At 37.9% G+C, this 16520-nt stretch overlaps 1 protein-coding gene across 1 annotated transcript in view; it reads left to right on the forward strand.

Annotated features, from left to right (window-relative positions):
- The window catches only part of LOC117335458 (collagen alpha-2(I) chain-like), a 101586-nt gene that overhangs the window by 23447 nt on the left and 61619 nt on the right, over nucleotides 1-16520 (forward strand). Inside the window, 1 exon segment of the mRNA XM_033895464.1 lies at nucleotides 7517-7581. The gene's annotated coding sequence lies outside the window, so the exon portion shown is untranslated.

A 16520-nucleotide genomic window follows, 5' to 3' on the forward strand; every position in this document is an offset into this window, starting at 1 on the left:
ATGTTTACTGGGAGACCCCGCTTGTCAATCTATCTCCAGCTGAGTCAAATATTTAGGTTGTCACTAAATGCTAGCAGCTTCTAGTTATGGTTTAGATATAAATGTTTTGCCAAATCATGAAGTTGTTGATATCTTGTCATTCAAAATTTAAAAACAAATCATGAACTTTTTTGAAGTTTAGTAATGCATATAATTTAATGCGTTGATTTCTGACCTTATTCCAGTAACTATTTGGACTGAAATATTAGTAGAATACACTGGTTGTTAGCCAAACAAAAATCTATCTACAGAATGGAGTCTGTTCCTGTCACAGATTAATTAATGTACTAGCTAATGGCCACTGTTACAATACCAGTAAAACAAACAAAAATAGCAGTAGTACGTGGTGTTAAACAAGGAAACCATCACAGCCCTCTCCTCTTCTTCCTGTCATGTTAGATGGGAAACCACAAGTCCCTCCGGGGTACCACCGCAGTCCCTCACCTCTTCTTCCTTTAATTTTAGATGGGGAACCACAACAATCCTTCTGGGGTACCACCACAGCCTTCTCCTCTTCTTCCTGTAATGTTAGATGGGAAACACAACAGCCACTCTCTTCCACCTCCTCAAGTTCCTGTTATGCTAGATGGGGAACCACAACAGTCCCTCTGGGGTACCACCGCAGTCCCTCTCCTCTTCTTCCTTTAATTTTAGATGGGGAACCACAACAGTCCCTCTGGGGTACCACCACAGCCTTAAGCTTCTCCTCTTCTTTCTGTAATGTTAGATCAGGGCTTTTTCTGGGGGCTTTTTGGGGCCGTTAATGGGCCCCATTCCCAATTGAAATTATTTCATATTTAAGCCAAATTCCCAAAATTTGTAGTTTACTCCTGAAAAAATCTTTCCCAATTCATCAATTTTCTTCCCAAAATGAGACAAAAAGGTCCCTTCCCAAATCAATGAGAAAAAGCCCTGTAGATGGGGAGATGGGGAACAGCCAGAGCCCCTCTCCTCCACTTGCTGTGACGCTAGATATTGGAAACTATCGCGGCCCCTCTCCTCTTCTTCCTGTAATGTCAGATGGGAACCACCATAGTCCATCTCCTCCACTTTCTGAAATGTCAGATGGGGAACCACCATACTAAGCGTAGGCCATCTCTCCTCCACTTCCTGTTATGTTAGTTTAAACTTTATTTTATTTTTCATTTCAAGTATATTCAATATACATACATACAATAAACAAGATGATAATGGAAATAGGAATGGGATCAAATCAACCATAGCCCCACTCCTCAACTTCCTGTAATGTTAGATAGGGAACCACAACAGCCTCACTCTTCCACTCTGTAATGGTAGATGTGAAACCTACAAAAGCCCCTTTCCTCACTCCTCAAGGTGTTAGGGGAACCACAACAGCCTCACTCCTCCACTATGTAATGGTAGATGTGAAACCTACCAAAGCCCCACCCCTCAACTTCCTGTAATGTTAGATGGAGAACCACAACAGCCTCACTCTTCCACTCTGAAATGGTAGATATGGAACCTGCCAAAGCCCCTTTCCTCACTCCTCAAGGTGTTAGGGGAGCCACCACAGACGTCCCTATCCTCCACTTCCTGTAATATTAGATGGGGAACCACCATTGCCCCTTTCCTCCACTTCCTGTAATGCTAGATGGGGAACCACAATATAGCCTATCCCCTCCACTCCCCAAGGTGTTAGATAGGGGAGCCACCTCGGTCTGACTTAGCTACAGGTCTAGATGGGCTGGGTTACAGTGACTGTGGAAGGATCATATAACAGCTCTAATTCACTCACTGATAAAATCTTTTATATTAGGGAGGCCAGAACACTACCTCACCTAGTGATGGGTCTGCTAGCCGCCAGGGGTAGAACTGCTGATGTTTGTGATAAAATGAAAACTTTAACAAAATAGAGTATAAAAACTCAACATTCATGTATATATGTAGGTATATATCATGTTGTAACAGTGGCTGCAGTAGACATAATGTAAAAAGCCTTCATCAATCACAGAGGCATTACTGTTAAGTTCAGCGATGGCTGATGAGAGCCCAAGAGTTATTTACCCTGAAACAGTCTGTTGATAACTGCCTGTGTGTATATATATATAGTGCCATAGAAAATTAAACCTTAAACCGGGGGTACCTCTCTCATTGGTGAATAATATATATCAAATATGCTTTAAACCCAATTAACTTTTAATCCTACATGAACAATTATAATTAGGTCAGATGGTGTGTCCAAAACATTCAATTGTAAAACTTATGGCAGAAATAACTGACACTTCTTTGAACACATTGATCGCTATTAATTGATAAATGATACAGTAATACATAGTACTGAATTTAAATTGTAATATTTAAATTTTAAATTAGTGCTAGAGACCCTAGATTTTAATTCATTACAGGTGATGAACCACTGTACAACATACATTACGTTACCAATATATACTACACTAATTATCTCAAACCATACCAAATTAAAATCTATCAGGTAGCGATCAATCTCCTTTAATATCACCAGGAAATTAAGATTCATAAAAACATATACGTACCACTACCTGTAATCTATACACCTGTCATCAGTACCTAATCTGTAGAGTTTAACAGAGAGACTATACTATAGCTATACCTGGCAATGATTACGCAATTAATCTAGACACTGCAATCAAATGTGCCAGTGCTCTTTTAAATCTTGTTACAGATCAGATCTTGTGCATTGTATGGAAGATCTGCTGGTCAACCTTGAGTTGAGTTTTGTGCAGTAAGCTAGTAACAATATGCTGGTATCATGTACATGTAAAGTGAATGTAGTGTTAGACGGGTGGTGTTCACAGCACAATGAATCACATGCATGAGAGTCATATTTTGTGACACCCACTGAATATCACATTTCTGAATAACTGATAAATATAATAATCCACTGTGAAACTGAAAGCTTTAGCTAACTGTGTTTAGCTAATGATTAGACCTGTTAAGAGGTATGTCATTTGCCTGAAATCTGCATAAGATATGCACAAATATTCTCAACATATTCAATATAAGCAGTTATATACTATTGGAATACCAGGTGTATCATCAATCATGATCTGAAACAACAGGAACTGAAGGGACACTAAAACAGAAGGTCATCATTTAACGATTCATTAGAGAATACAGACACCATGAGATGACACTACATGTAGTACCAGTCTCGTCTCCCATCACCACATCAGGTGCATGTCACTACAATGGCATATATAAAACCTGACAAGGTGTCAAATACAGGAAAGTGATCAGAAAATATCACTTAGAAGTATAGTTTAAAGATAGGACTCTACACAATAGTGTTGAGGAAGGGAGATAGATCCTGGGTAGTAAGTACCTCTGACACTTGTCATACGACGTTGAGGAAGGGAGATAGATCCTGGGTAGTAAGTACCTCTGACACTTGTCATATGACGTTGAGGAAGGGAGATAGATCCTGGGTAGTAAGTACCTCTGACACTTGTCATATGACGTTGAGGAAGGGAGATAGATCCTGGGTAGTAAGTACCTCTGACACTTGTCATACGACGTTGAGGAAGGGAGATAGATCCTGGGTAGTAAGTACCTCTGACACTTGTCATATGACGTTAAGGAAGGGAGATAGATCCTGGGTAGTAAGTACCTCTGACACTTGTCATACGACGTTGAGGAAGGGAGATAGATCCTGGATACTAATTTATATATAAGTACCTCTGGCACTTGTCCAGGTTATTTCTGTTGAATCAATAATGAAGTCTTTTGATAAACCTAATCTATAACGTACACAGTGTACATATGTAGTATGTGAAGTTTGAATCCAGTCTTTGTGACAGAGGCTCCGCTTCAGTAATTTGTCATTGTAACCTTTTTGATCAAATAAAATCTAATGAAAAAGGAAAGGAAGTGATTCCTGATATTTTGTCAGAGTTTTGTAGATAAGGATAAAATTGCTTAGTTACAGAGAAGAAAATTAATTACAATTGATGAAAATTAAAAAAGGAAATTGAATCATGATGGAACCCTTCTTCTTAAACAACAATGCAGGTACTATAAACTAATCTATAATGCTTTCAAGTTTGTGGAAATAGTATTTACCTGAAATTCAACATTTTCTACAAGTGAAATATGTCTGTCAAGAAAGACCTTTGAATTTTTTCGAAGCTAATGAATTTTTCAGGAGAAAAACACCTAAATTAACACTTCTCACCCATCGCTTTTCTGATCAACATTGAGCATAGCATTCCATAGATATTTTCTTAATTTGCATTTATTTTTTTATGTTCATGCTAATTCTATACTGTTGTAATAAAGGGTGTTGAACTCTTACATGTCATAATAAAGGATGTTGAATTCTCACCAGTCATCATTGAATTCTCACGTCATAATAAGGTCATCATTGAATTCTCCCCTGTCATAATAAGGCCATCATTGAATTCTCACGTCATAATAAGGTCATCATTGAATTCTCCCCTGTCATAATAAGGTCATCATTGAATTCTCACGTCATAATAAGGCCATCATTGAATTCTCCCTGTCATAATAAGGCCATCATTGAATTATCACCTGTCATAATAAGGCCATCATTGAATTATCACCTGTCATTATAACGTCATCATTGAATTATCACCTGTCATTATAAGGTCATCATTGAATTATCACCATGACCTGTCATAATAAGGTCATCATTGAATTCTCACCTGTCATAATAAAGTCATCATTAAATTCTCACCTGTCATAATAAGGTCATCTTTGAATTCTCACCTGTCATAATAAGGCCATCATTGAATTCTCCCCGTCATAATAAGGCCATCATTGAATTCTCCCCTGTCATAATAAGGTCATCATTGAATTCTCATGTCATAATAAGGTCATCATTGAATTCTCCCCGTCATAATAAGGTCATCATTGAATTCTCACGTCATAATAAGGCCATCATTGAATTCTCCCCGTCATAATAAGGCCATCATTGAATTCTCCCCTGTCACAATAAGGCCATCATTGAATTCTCCCCGTCATAATAAGGCCATCATTGAATTCTCACCTGTCATGATAAAGTCATCATTAAATTCTCACCTGTCATAATAAGGTCATCATTGAATTCTCACCTGTCATAATAAGGTCATCATTGAATTCTCACCTGTCATAATAAGGCCATCATTGAATTCTCCCCTGTCATAATAAGGCCATCATTGAATTCTCCCCTGTCATAATAAGGCCATCATTGAATTCTCCCCTGTCATAATAAGGTCATCATTGAATTCTCCCTGTCATAATAAGGCCATCATTGAATTCTCCCCTGTCATAATAAGGTCATCATTGAATTCTCCCCTGTCATAATAAGGCCATCATTGAATTCTCACCTGTCATAATAAGGTCATCATTGAATTATCACCTGTCATTATAAGGTCATCATTGAATTATCACCATGACCTGTCATAATAAGGTCATCATTGAATTCTCACCTGTCATAATAAGGTCATCATTGAATTCTCACCTGTCATAATAAGGTCATCATTAAATTCTCACCTGTCATAATAAGGTCATCATTGAATTCTCACCTGACATAATAAGGTCTTCATTGAATTCTCACGTCATAATAAGGCCATCATTGAATTCTCCCCTGTCATAATAAGGCCATCATTGAATTATCACCTGTCATAATAAGATCATCATTGAATTATCACCTGTCATTATAAGGTCATCAATGAATTATCACCTGTCATTATAAGGTCATCATTGAATTATCACCTGTCATAATAAGGTCATCATTGAATTCTCACCTGACATAATAAGGTCTTCATTGAATTCTCACATGTCATATTAAGCTAGGTCATCATTGAATGACCACATTATTGATATTACTGAATTCTCACCAGTCATAAAAAAAAAGATAAATAATTTTTAATGATGATAATAATTTTGTAATTATCATACATATGCTCTAAACTTCGCTTAATGTAATATATAATATTACATTTAGTTATTGTAATATGTTTACCAGAAGACTGAATGCTTTTAGATCTTCAGTAACCTTAGTACAGTAGTGATACCTCCTATATACTAGTGACATTATAAAGACCCTTTCCATTCCAGTGTAAAGTTTGATCACATGGGAAGGACACCAAAATCATTTACCTCAAAGTAATGTACAGTTAGCTGTATATATCTAAGCACAAATTTCAGGATTTGAATACCAGGTGATAGGTTGAAGAATTTATAGATCAAAGTGTCAAACCTAATTTTCGGTATGTATACCTCTAGTCTTCCCTCTAGAATTATGTAGTAAAGTGTAAATGCAAATGGATTAAAGTATAGAAAAATCTACTACACACATCTTGATGATGTTCGAAATGAAAATTGAATTACGACAGATAGGTGGCCTTTGTTCGTTGTCAGGAGGACTGGGAGCACTTGGTGAAGGGCGGAAGGAGGCATCGGAGAACACCAATAAAAGCAGGAGAGCATTGATTACCAATGAAATTGTGATTTAATTTGGAACATATTTCAAGTATATTGGGTGATAAGATGTTGCAGCAAGGCCATACTACATTCATGTTACTGTAGGGACTCTCCTGGCATGGCAGTACACACTTCAAACAATGCTATGCTGCCATTCATCAGCTCTGCAAATACAAAAGACGCCTTTTTAAATTTTCAGTAATAAATTTTTTTTCCGAATGGATTCTGGTAGATTTGTGTTGCAGAAAACACCTTTGCAGCTTGCCAATAAACTGTTTTGTTTTCCGTTTGTGATCAACAATATTGGTAATAGCAGTATAATGGCAGATTAAAATTAACCAGTATATCGTAATATTTCAACAGTTTCCAGCGGCAAAACATTCAAATTGTACATGCATAAGAAACAGCTTCACCTAACAGAAGATGGTATCTGTTTTATGCAGTATGTTTATGACTGAGAAAATCGCCTTGCATCCATGGTCCATCATCAGTCTGTCGTCTGGCTGTCATCAATCCGTCCGTCCGTCCATAAACAATCCTTGTTATTGCTATTTCTTGAAAAGTACTGCAGGAATATTTCTTAATTTTCATGTGTACGTTCAACTTGGTCTCTTGTTGTGCCAATTCAATTTAGATATTTGATCAGAAAAACAATATGGACAACAGACGGCCATCTTGAATTTTGAGACTTGAAGCTGCAGCGATATTTCTCGAGCATCGTGTGTAGATTCCCCTTGGTCACTTGTTTTGCAATTCAATTTAGATTTTTGATCAGAAAAACAAAATGACCAACAGGTGACCATCTTGGATTTTGATGAACAGTTATGGAGGGATGTTTCTCAAATTTCACATGTAGGTTCCATTTGTTGTTATCAGATTATAAAGAGGAAAAGAAGAAGGGAGAGAAAAGTAGAGAAGATCAGTCTTACATATAGAACCAATAAAGAAATTTCAATGGTGGGTGCAGAGATTCCTCTGGGATGTCTTGTTGTATTTATGAAATATGATATGGTATTTATGTCATTGTTTGAAATTGTTTATGGTTGTATTTCAGGTGAACAGCTGGTACCTGTTGACCTTAAGTCTTAGGTGAGAGACCGGATCTTGACTACAATAATTGTAAGTACAGCAGCATGGCCAACTACATTATCACAATTGAAAAAAAAATCATGAAATGACTGTCTTGATAAATGACATATATAAACCCCCAACCTAATCCACTGATTCTTTTTCTTTTACCTTTCCTCATCTCAAGGCTTCCTGTTTTCGTTAAAAGGGGATTATTTTCTCCAATGATTAGGTTTCCTGGGTTGGACTTGGTTGCTTATATGTCATCAGACAGTCATGAAAGATTGTTGTCTTGAGATATGTTACTGCTATATTCTTCCTGGTCTGTGAGTTTATATGATATATTAAAAACATTTTTCATGCATACATCTATATCTTGTCCATAACTAATAGCTCAAGCCATATACAGTATGCTGCACTGTCTATGGATATCATGTATAATAGTGACATGTTGGTTGATCATATGTCTTGTATACAAACCATCTACTTCATAGGAGTCACGACCCACTCTCTACAACAAGAAAATGAAAAATTCTTCATATAGATTTTTCAAATTTATACTTCCACAAGGTTATTTAAAAATATTACTTTAAATCTTGTCCAGAGAGTTTCTACCATTTTTGACCAATTCATTTGAATCTTCGTATGCATTATATAATCATGATATGTAGTTGTGTTTCCCTTAATGGCTTTTCGATTCAACTATTACAGTAAATATTTGTACAGATCCATATATTTATGTCCTCTTTTCCTTCAAATACTACTGTCTGTATCAGCATTATTGTCATCTTTGTAAAACGACAGTTTAGGCAACAAGACATTAAAAGATCTCCAATAATTACATTCATCACAGAAGATAAAAAAAGATCTGCACATGATTTACCAAATTTTAAGCATTCATTTTAAATTATCCCCATTTTAGTGTAACTCAAATATATAAGAAGTTGAATACAATCAGTGATAGCTACTCAAATCTACTGTCAAAATAAAAAACAAGATTTAATCAAGCTTCTCGTACAGGATCACATGTTGAAGATGTCTGTCCTTTTGTCCATTTTTTGAGTCAGAGGATCTGAATGTTAGGGCTAATAATTATTGACTCACAGGCTAGGGTAAGGATTTTGATAATGTGCTACGTAGAACAGTAGCTGTACTCTATATAGCATGTAGAGATCGACATCATCCTAGGATAAATATATACCTGTACAGGTGTTTGTGGTCGTTACCTGATATGACAGCTGTAACAAAAGTCAACTACAGCAGAGAAAGCTTTCTTACAAATTAAAAGATAAAATTCAACCATGGAAGGTGCTGACTACAATTGTGTCTGTATGTTAGGGATGTAAGTGTTACTATACAACAGGTCCCTGTATTATGGTTATAGTGAAGATTAAGATGAAGAGTACTTGTGTTTGGGTAGACAGGTATTGTACTTAGATCTCCTTCAGCCCCTTCCTCCTCATCATTGTCTTTCCTGCCCTCAATGATGTCTCCTCTCCTTTATGCCTTCTGTCATCCCCTCATTGTCTATCCTTTTCTCCTAACCTCGTCCCCTACATATCCTCCTATTACCTCCGTGTCTCCCCTCCCCTCATTCTCTATCCTTTTCTCCTTACCTCTTCCCCTACATATCCTCCTATTACCCCCTTGTCTCCCCTCCCCTCATTCTCTATCCTTTTCTCCTTACCTCTTCCCCTACATATCCTTCTATTACCCCCTTGTTTCCCCTCCCCTCATTCTCTTTCCTTTTCTCCTTACCTCTTCCCCTACATATCCTCCTATTACCCCTTGTTTCCCCTCCCCTCATTCTCTATCCTTTTTTCCTTACCTCTTCCCCTACATATCCTCCTATTACCCCCTTGTCTCCCCTCCCCTCATTCTCTATCCTTTTTTCCTTACCTCTTCCCCTACATATCCTCCTATTACCCCCCTTGTCTCCCCTCCCCTCATTCTCTATCCTTTTCTCCTTACCTCTTCCCCTACATATCCTTCTATTACCCCCTTGTCTCCCCTCCCCTCATTCTCTATCCTTTTCTCCTTACCTCTTCCCCTACATATCCTCCTATTACCTCCTTGTCTCCCCTCCCCTCATTCTCTATCCTTTTCTCCTTACCTCTTCCCCTACATATCCTCCTATTACCCCCTTGTTTCCCCTCCCCTCATTCTCTATCCTTTTCTCCTTACCTCTTCCCCTACATATCCTCCTATTACCCCATTGTTTCCCCTCCCCTCATTCTCTATCCTTTTTTCCTTACCTCTTCCCCTACATATCCTTCTATTACCCCCTTGTCTCCCCTCCCCTCATTCTCTATCCTTTTCTCCTTACCTCTTCCCCTACATATCCTTCTATTACCCCCTTGTCTCCCCTCCCCTCATTCTCTATCCTTTTCTCCTTACCTCTTCCCCTACATATCCTCCTATTACCTCCTTGTCTCCCCTCCCCTCATTCTCTATCCTTTTCTCCTTACCTCTTCCCCTACATATCCTCCTATTACCCCCTTGTCTCCCCTCCCCTCATTCTCTATCCTTTTCTCCTTACCTCTTCCCCTACATATCCTCCTATTACCCCATTGTTTCCCCTCCCCTCATTCTCTATCCTTTTCTCCTAACCTCTTTCCCTACATATCCTCCTATTACCTCCTTGTCTCCCCTCCCCTCATTCTCTATCCTTTTCTCCTTACCTCTTCCCCTACATATCCTCCTATTACCTCCTTGTCTCCCCTCCCCTCATTCTCTATCCTTTTCTCCTTACCTCTTCCCCTACATATCCTCCTATTACCTCCTTGTCTCCCCTCCCCTCATTCTCTATCCTTTTCTCCTAACCTCTTCCCCTCTTCATTGTCTTTCCTATCCTCAATGCCTCCCCTTCCAATATAACTTCTTCTCCCCTCATTGTGTCTCCTTATTCCTCCTCCTCATTAGCTCCCCTATATGCATTGCCTGCTCTCCACTTACTTCCCTGTTGGTAGCAGAGATGTTGATCTTACCAGTTACACAACATAAACAAACAAGCACTGCTGTACCCTCTGTGGTATATTTAGATGCCCGCCTACTATATACTATTGAGATGTACAATTGGATATAGTGAGAATAACACCTGGGGTCACTATCAGGCCAACAAGTGGGACATACCAGAGGCAGTGGTCAGATGAAAATGGCTCTATTACAAACTGTCATAGTAAACACTGGTTGTATTAACTTCACACTGAAAATAATCAAAACCTTAACACAAAATTAGAAACAAACAAAGAATAATTGTGATACATGTGGTAAAGAAAAGAAAAACCATCATGGGAGGTACCGGTTGACTTGTTTTGTTTATTTTTCACAAAATATGAAATAGTGACATTACTTTGTTGGTAACAATGGTGAATCCCCATTGGGGGCCCCTGAAGCAGACTGCTGGCTGGAGTAGTGTACTTAATGATTTAGTGGAGAGCTTATCACATGGGGGAAGTGTTTGCCAATGCTTGCTGTTGAGGGGTTCCAATGTGCTGTAGTTATTGTTGAAAGTGAAAATCCTTTTTGTCTGTATCTTTGCTCCCTAGGACTGAAATGCCAGGGTTCGTAGACACGTTGATAACTATATATATTTATATGCAACTTCTGGGACAGGACACACCTTTATCAGTATGTTGGTGTTTACTGATGCCCTCACCTTAACACAATATACTGTATAATTCGGTTGTTTTTGCGGGTGAATTTTTGCGTGTTTTTGTAGGTGCATATATCCATAGCAGCAAAAAAAAAAAAAAAAATCGCAAAAATTCTATTGTTATTCTAATTTTTTCCAAGGAACTCCAATAAGATTTGTATGGTATTGTTGCTAGGGATGTTATAGGTATATTTATAGAACTTTGTGTGATGGTGTGTGTCTGATCCGTGAGGTTAAAACATGGTTGCATCATAAATTAATCCTTCTGAGTCCACCCGGATGACCCAACGTGCATATGTATAGTCATCATGATATTGAACCATCCTGGTGATCAAGCAGTATAGTCATTGAAACATGAGACCAGATTCCATTGGTGTTGGTCTGTTGTCAGACTAGATTTCATTGGTGTTGGTCTATTGTCAGACCAGATTCCATTGTTGGTCCATTTTCAGACCAGATTCCATTGGTGTTGGTCCATTGTCAGACCAGATTCCATTGGTGTTGGTCCATTGTCAGACCAGATTCCATTGGTGTTGGTCTGTTGTCAGACCAGATTCCATTCTGTTGGTCTGTTGTCAGACCAGATTCCATTGGTGTTGGTCCATTGTCAGACCAGATTCCATTAATGTTGGTCTGTTGTCAGACTAGATTTCATTGGTGTTGGTCTGTTGTCAGACCAGATTCCATTGGTGTTGGTCCATTGTCAGACCAGATTCCATAGGTGTTGGTCCATTGTCAGACCAGATTCCATTGGTGTTGGTCTATTGTCAGACCAGATTCCATAGGTGTTGGTCTATTGTCAGGCCAGATTCCATTGTTGGTCCATTTTCAGACCAGATTCCATTGATGTTGGTCCATTGTCAGACCAGATTCCATTGATGTTGGTCGGTTGTCAGACTAGATTTCATTGGTGTTGGTCTGTTGTCAGACCAGATTTCATTGGTGTTGGTCTGTTGTCAGACCAGATTCCATAGGTGTTGGTCTATTGTCAGACCAGATTCCATTGGTGTTGGTCGGTTGTCAGACCAGATTTCATTGGTGTTGGTCCATTGTCAGACCAGATTCCATTGATGTTGGTCTGTTGTCAGACCAGATTCCATTCTGTTGGTCTGTTGTCAGACCAGATTTCATTGGTGTTGGTCCAGTGTCAGACCAGTTTCCATTGATGTTGGTCCATGCATTGTCAGCCACAATTTTATTGGTGTGGTTATTGGATTCTATTGATACTGTTGTGTATTGTTCCACCAATTATTTCTTAAACGTCTTGATACATGTTTTTCACAGGGTTTATTTCATAAATTTTATTGAGTTTTCTTGAAATATATGTTGTTACACGTAGTAATATCATTACAAAGAATTTTCGTTCTTACTGATGAACATTTATAGTTAACCATGTTAAAATTGATATATAAAATGTGTGGTACATCTATAAATCTGGTATACAATGTATCAACATCCACTCGGAAATGGAGGAAAGGGGAGGTAATTGGGTTTGTAATGTGAAGAAAAGAGGAACAGTTTAGACGGAATTGTTATGAACTTGTAAGCTAATATCATATTTGTTAGTTTGATGGCAGGGGGGGGGGGGGGGGGGGTGTTAGTATGGATATATTGGGACCACATGTGATGTGAGTGATGGAAGTGATATTCATTGTCAGTTATGGACAAGGGATGATGTGTAAATATTACGTCAGTTAACCAGGGACTGTAGGTAGATCTACATCAGTATGTAATTAATTAAATAGACAAGTGTGTTGGCCTTTCAGCACAGTCATTTGCATCAAAGTCTGGATATAATGGAAAGCTCTACACCAGGGGTCTGATGGGGGTGCTTACGGCTGCCAACTTGTTGGTTGGTTCTAGTGTTGATGATAGCGGGCAGGGCCAGGAATATTCCACTAAAAAAATACTAATCACAACATCTCTTCAGATCTACAGTATTCATGTACAGTCGTGGGATCATGTGCTTTTTCCTTCATCAACATCTACTGGATTTGCTCAGGACTTATACAGCCTATCTTTCTAATTATATGTACTATAGTATAATTGCACCAGGAAATCAAAACTTTTAGTTCTTAGGTAATGGAGTGGATATATTAATAAGTCCTATATATACATGTAATAAATATATTATTGATATATTATAGAATCATAGGCATTTACCTGTGACAATCTCATAGGACATATGGTGTGGGATATGTTGGATGGAAGATATTTTGACTTCTGTAACTTTTGATCAACCCAGGGGACAATGGGCTTGATGTATATTTAATATTAACAATGATGAGAACGATATTTGTCAACCATTGATCAGGAATGTGAATTTATTTGTTGATAAGTACCAGAATTATATTTCTATTTTCATTAGTTACCAGTGTATGGCTCTATCCATTGACAGTATTTTCATTTGATTGTGTAATATTTACTCTGTAAAGATTATATTCAAGATCACTTATACTCTTGAGATTCATATTTGTGAGTACCAATAATGCAAACACTTGTGTGATATTGATTGTTGTAGTGGTTGTCTGTCCCATACCTAAACACTCATTATGGCTTGCCACTTCTATCCAGTTATGATATACTGTTGCCACAATCTTGTCTTTGGTTACTGTTATAATAAACACAAACATTGATTCTGTTTTCTGTTTGCGTATAACATTTATAGGGTATACAACACTTCAGTATCTGGGACAAGTCCTGTTATAAAGCTTTCTGATACCTTCAAGATTAGTAACATTAATATTGATATTCTGGTAATTACTGGGGCAAGTCTGATGTAAAGTTTGGGTGTGTGTAAAGTTGGGTTGTTATGGTAGCTGTCAGTGTGAGCAATATATTGTGTGCTGCAGGGCCTGATCTGTGACTATAGACATGAGTGGGTCACAATGAGCCACACATCCTTGGTGTAGGCTTAAAGAGAGCCATCTATTGATTTTTGTCAAATCCACATGAAAATCTTGACAGAATGGAGCCTCTTTTTAATTTAGCTTTTTCATGTACATGTCATGTCCATTTCAATCAATTACCATACTGACTTTGATGTCTGTCCAATCAGCTGATTTCAAGTCTGTCTATGTAAACAGATTTTGATGATTGGCCATATATCAACTGATTTTATTTTGTCCATATCATGTCAACTGATTTCAATGATTAATCATATTTATCAACTGATTTCAATGATTAATCATATTTATCAACTGATTGCAATGATTAATCATAATTATCAACTGATTGCAATGATTAACCATACTTATCAACTGATTTATTCATTGGGTGATTTCAATGACTATTCATAGCTACTGATTTCAAGTTTGTGAATGTAAACCAATTTCAATGATTTGTCATATCAACTGATTTGATATGTCTTTCAATATTAACTGATTTTTGTCTATCAATCAATATAATTACTATATTTGCGAATGATTACATTAAAGATATACTATCAGTGTCAGATGATACCAATCTGATACTGTCTCACTTTTAAGACCTGTGTTTACCAGTTCATTGTTAAGAAGGTTGGGCTTGATTTGTTGGACACCTCCTCTATAAGTAATTAGAATTAAAGTTATAGTCTGGCTATTTTGTTCACCAGGCTAAGGTGATAATCTGAGCTCAACAGACATGTTCATTAACAAGGTGAACTGAGAAGAGAATAGGTTATTGTTTGATGATAACAGTAAATCTATGATACAGTGATAGTTGGTGGAGAACTTGGTGTGAGCAGCCACTGATCTCACATTCTGTTTTAAATCACTGACTTAATATATTACACTGATCAGGAATTAGCAGTGATGCAGCACAGATGCATGTGTCTAGATTACACATGTTAACTGCTAATTAATTCAAAGTAGTGCTTTAATTCCATTAATATGAACAGACCACCTCACCATGTACCGACATTTAATAGCAACTGGCACAATGCTTGTGCTAGCTACGTTCAGTATCTGTATTTTGTCAATGTGCATTACACATCGGGTGCACAGTGTGCATGCTGACAGATGGGTCCAGAGGCTGAGGGCTAGTATGGTGTATAGTGGGATGTAGGTCTTGTGGCTATATATAGAGATTTGCAAAAGAAAATCTACTAAACATGCTAAAAAATTACGCTTGATCTACCAGGAAGTGTACAGGTTATAATTATGATAAGGTGTTTAGTGGTGTTAGTACAGGAGGGAATTTGTGGGTTTGCACACTGTTGGTCCATGTGTCCACCCATCTGTCAGTCCATGTGTCCATCCATGTGTCCATCCATCTGTCAGTCCATATGTCCTGACAGTCAGTCTGTGTATCTGTCCATGTGTCCATCCATCTGTCAGTCCATGTACCCTGACAGTCAGTCTGTGTATCTGTCCATGTGTCCTGACAGTCAGTCTGTGTATCTGTCCATGTGTCCTGACAGTCAGTCTGTGTATCTGTCCATGTGTCCATCCATCTGTCCATCCATCTGTCAGTCCATGTGTCCTGACAGTCAGTCTGTGTATTTGTCCATGTTTCCTGACAGTCAGTCTGTGTATCTGTCCATGTGTCCATCCATCTGTCAGTCCATGTGTCCTGACAGTCAGTCTGTGTATCTGTCCGTGTGTCCTGACAGTCAGTCTGGGTATCTGTCCATGTGTCCTGACAGTCAGTCTGTGTATCTGTCCATGTGACCATCCATCTGTCAGTCCATGTGCCCTGACAGTCAGTCTGTGTATCTGTCCATGTTTCCTGACATTCAGTCTGTGTATCTGTCCATGTGTCCATCCATCTGTCAGTCCATGTGTCCTGACAGTCAGTCTGTATCTGTCCATCTATCTTATCATGCTTCTCATTGACCAGGACCTTTTTTCAAGCTGCTGAATGTATAACCACTGCAATGGATGGCAGTATGGCAAATCAAGATTAACAACACTGCTGTATAGAGAGTTCTAGCCATTGGTCACACTTACAGAATGTCATGATTATGGGCCAATATTCCATAGGGAAAACATACATCAGAGAAAGAATGGAGATCTTTTTCTGCCACTGTATCCCTGAGATAGTATAAGATTGCACAAACTTTAATAAATTTTATTATTTTGGTGTTATGCCACAGCAAACTCTACCTCTAAACTCCTGTTAACATTAGATATGGGTACATTTATAGATGGATATTAATTGGTAATTAAAAAGTCACCCTTAAAATAAGAACTTGTTTAATCAATCATTCAAAATTATATTTCTATAAGTATATGTACATCTCTGTATATAAAATGAAAGGAGATTGTTTGAAACTGTTTGTTTTAACACTAATTCATTAATTGTGTGTACTGTAAAGATTAAATTAGCGATTTATTTGAATTTGGAAGAAGCT

The sequence above is a fragment of the Pecten maximus genome, chromosome 10 (assembly GCF_902652985.1).
Source record: "Pecten maximus chromosome 10, xPecMax1.1, whole genome shotgun sequence".
In the NCBI taxonomy this organism is placed as follows: domain Eukaryota; kingdom Metazoa; phylum Mollusca; class Bivalvia; order Pectinida; family Pectinidae; genus Pecten; species Pecten maximus.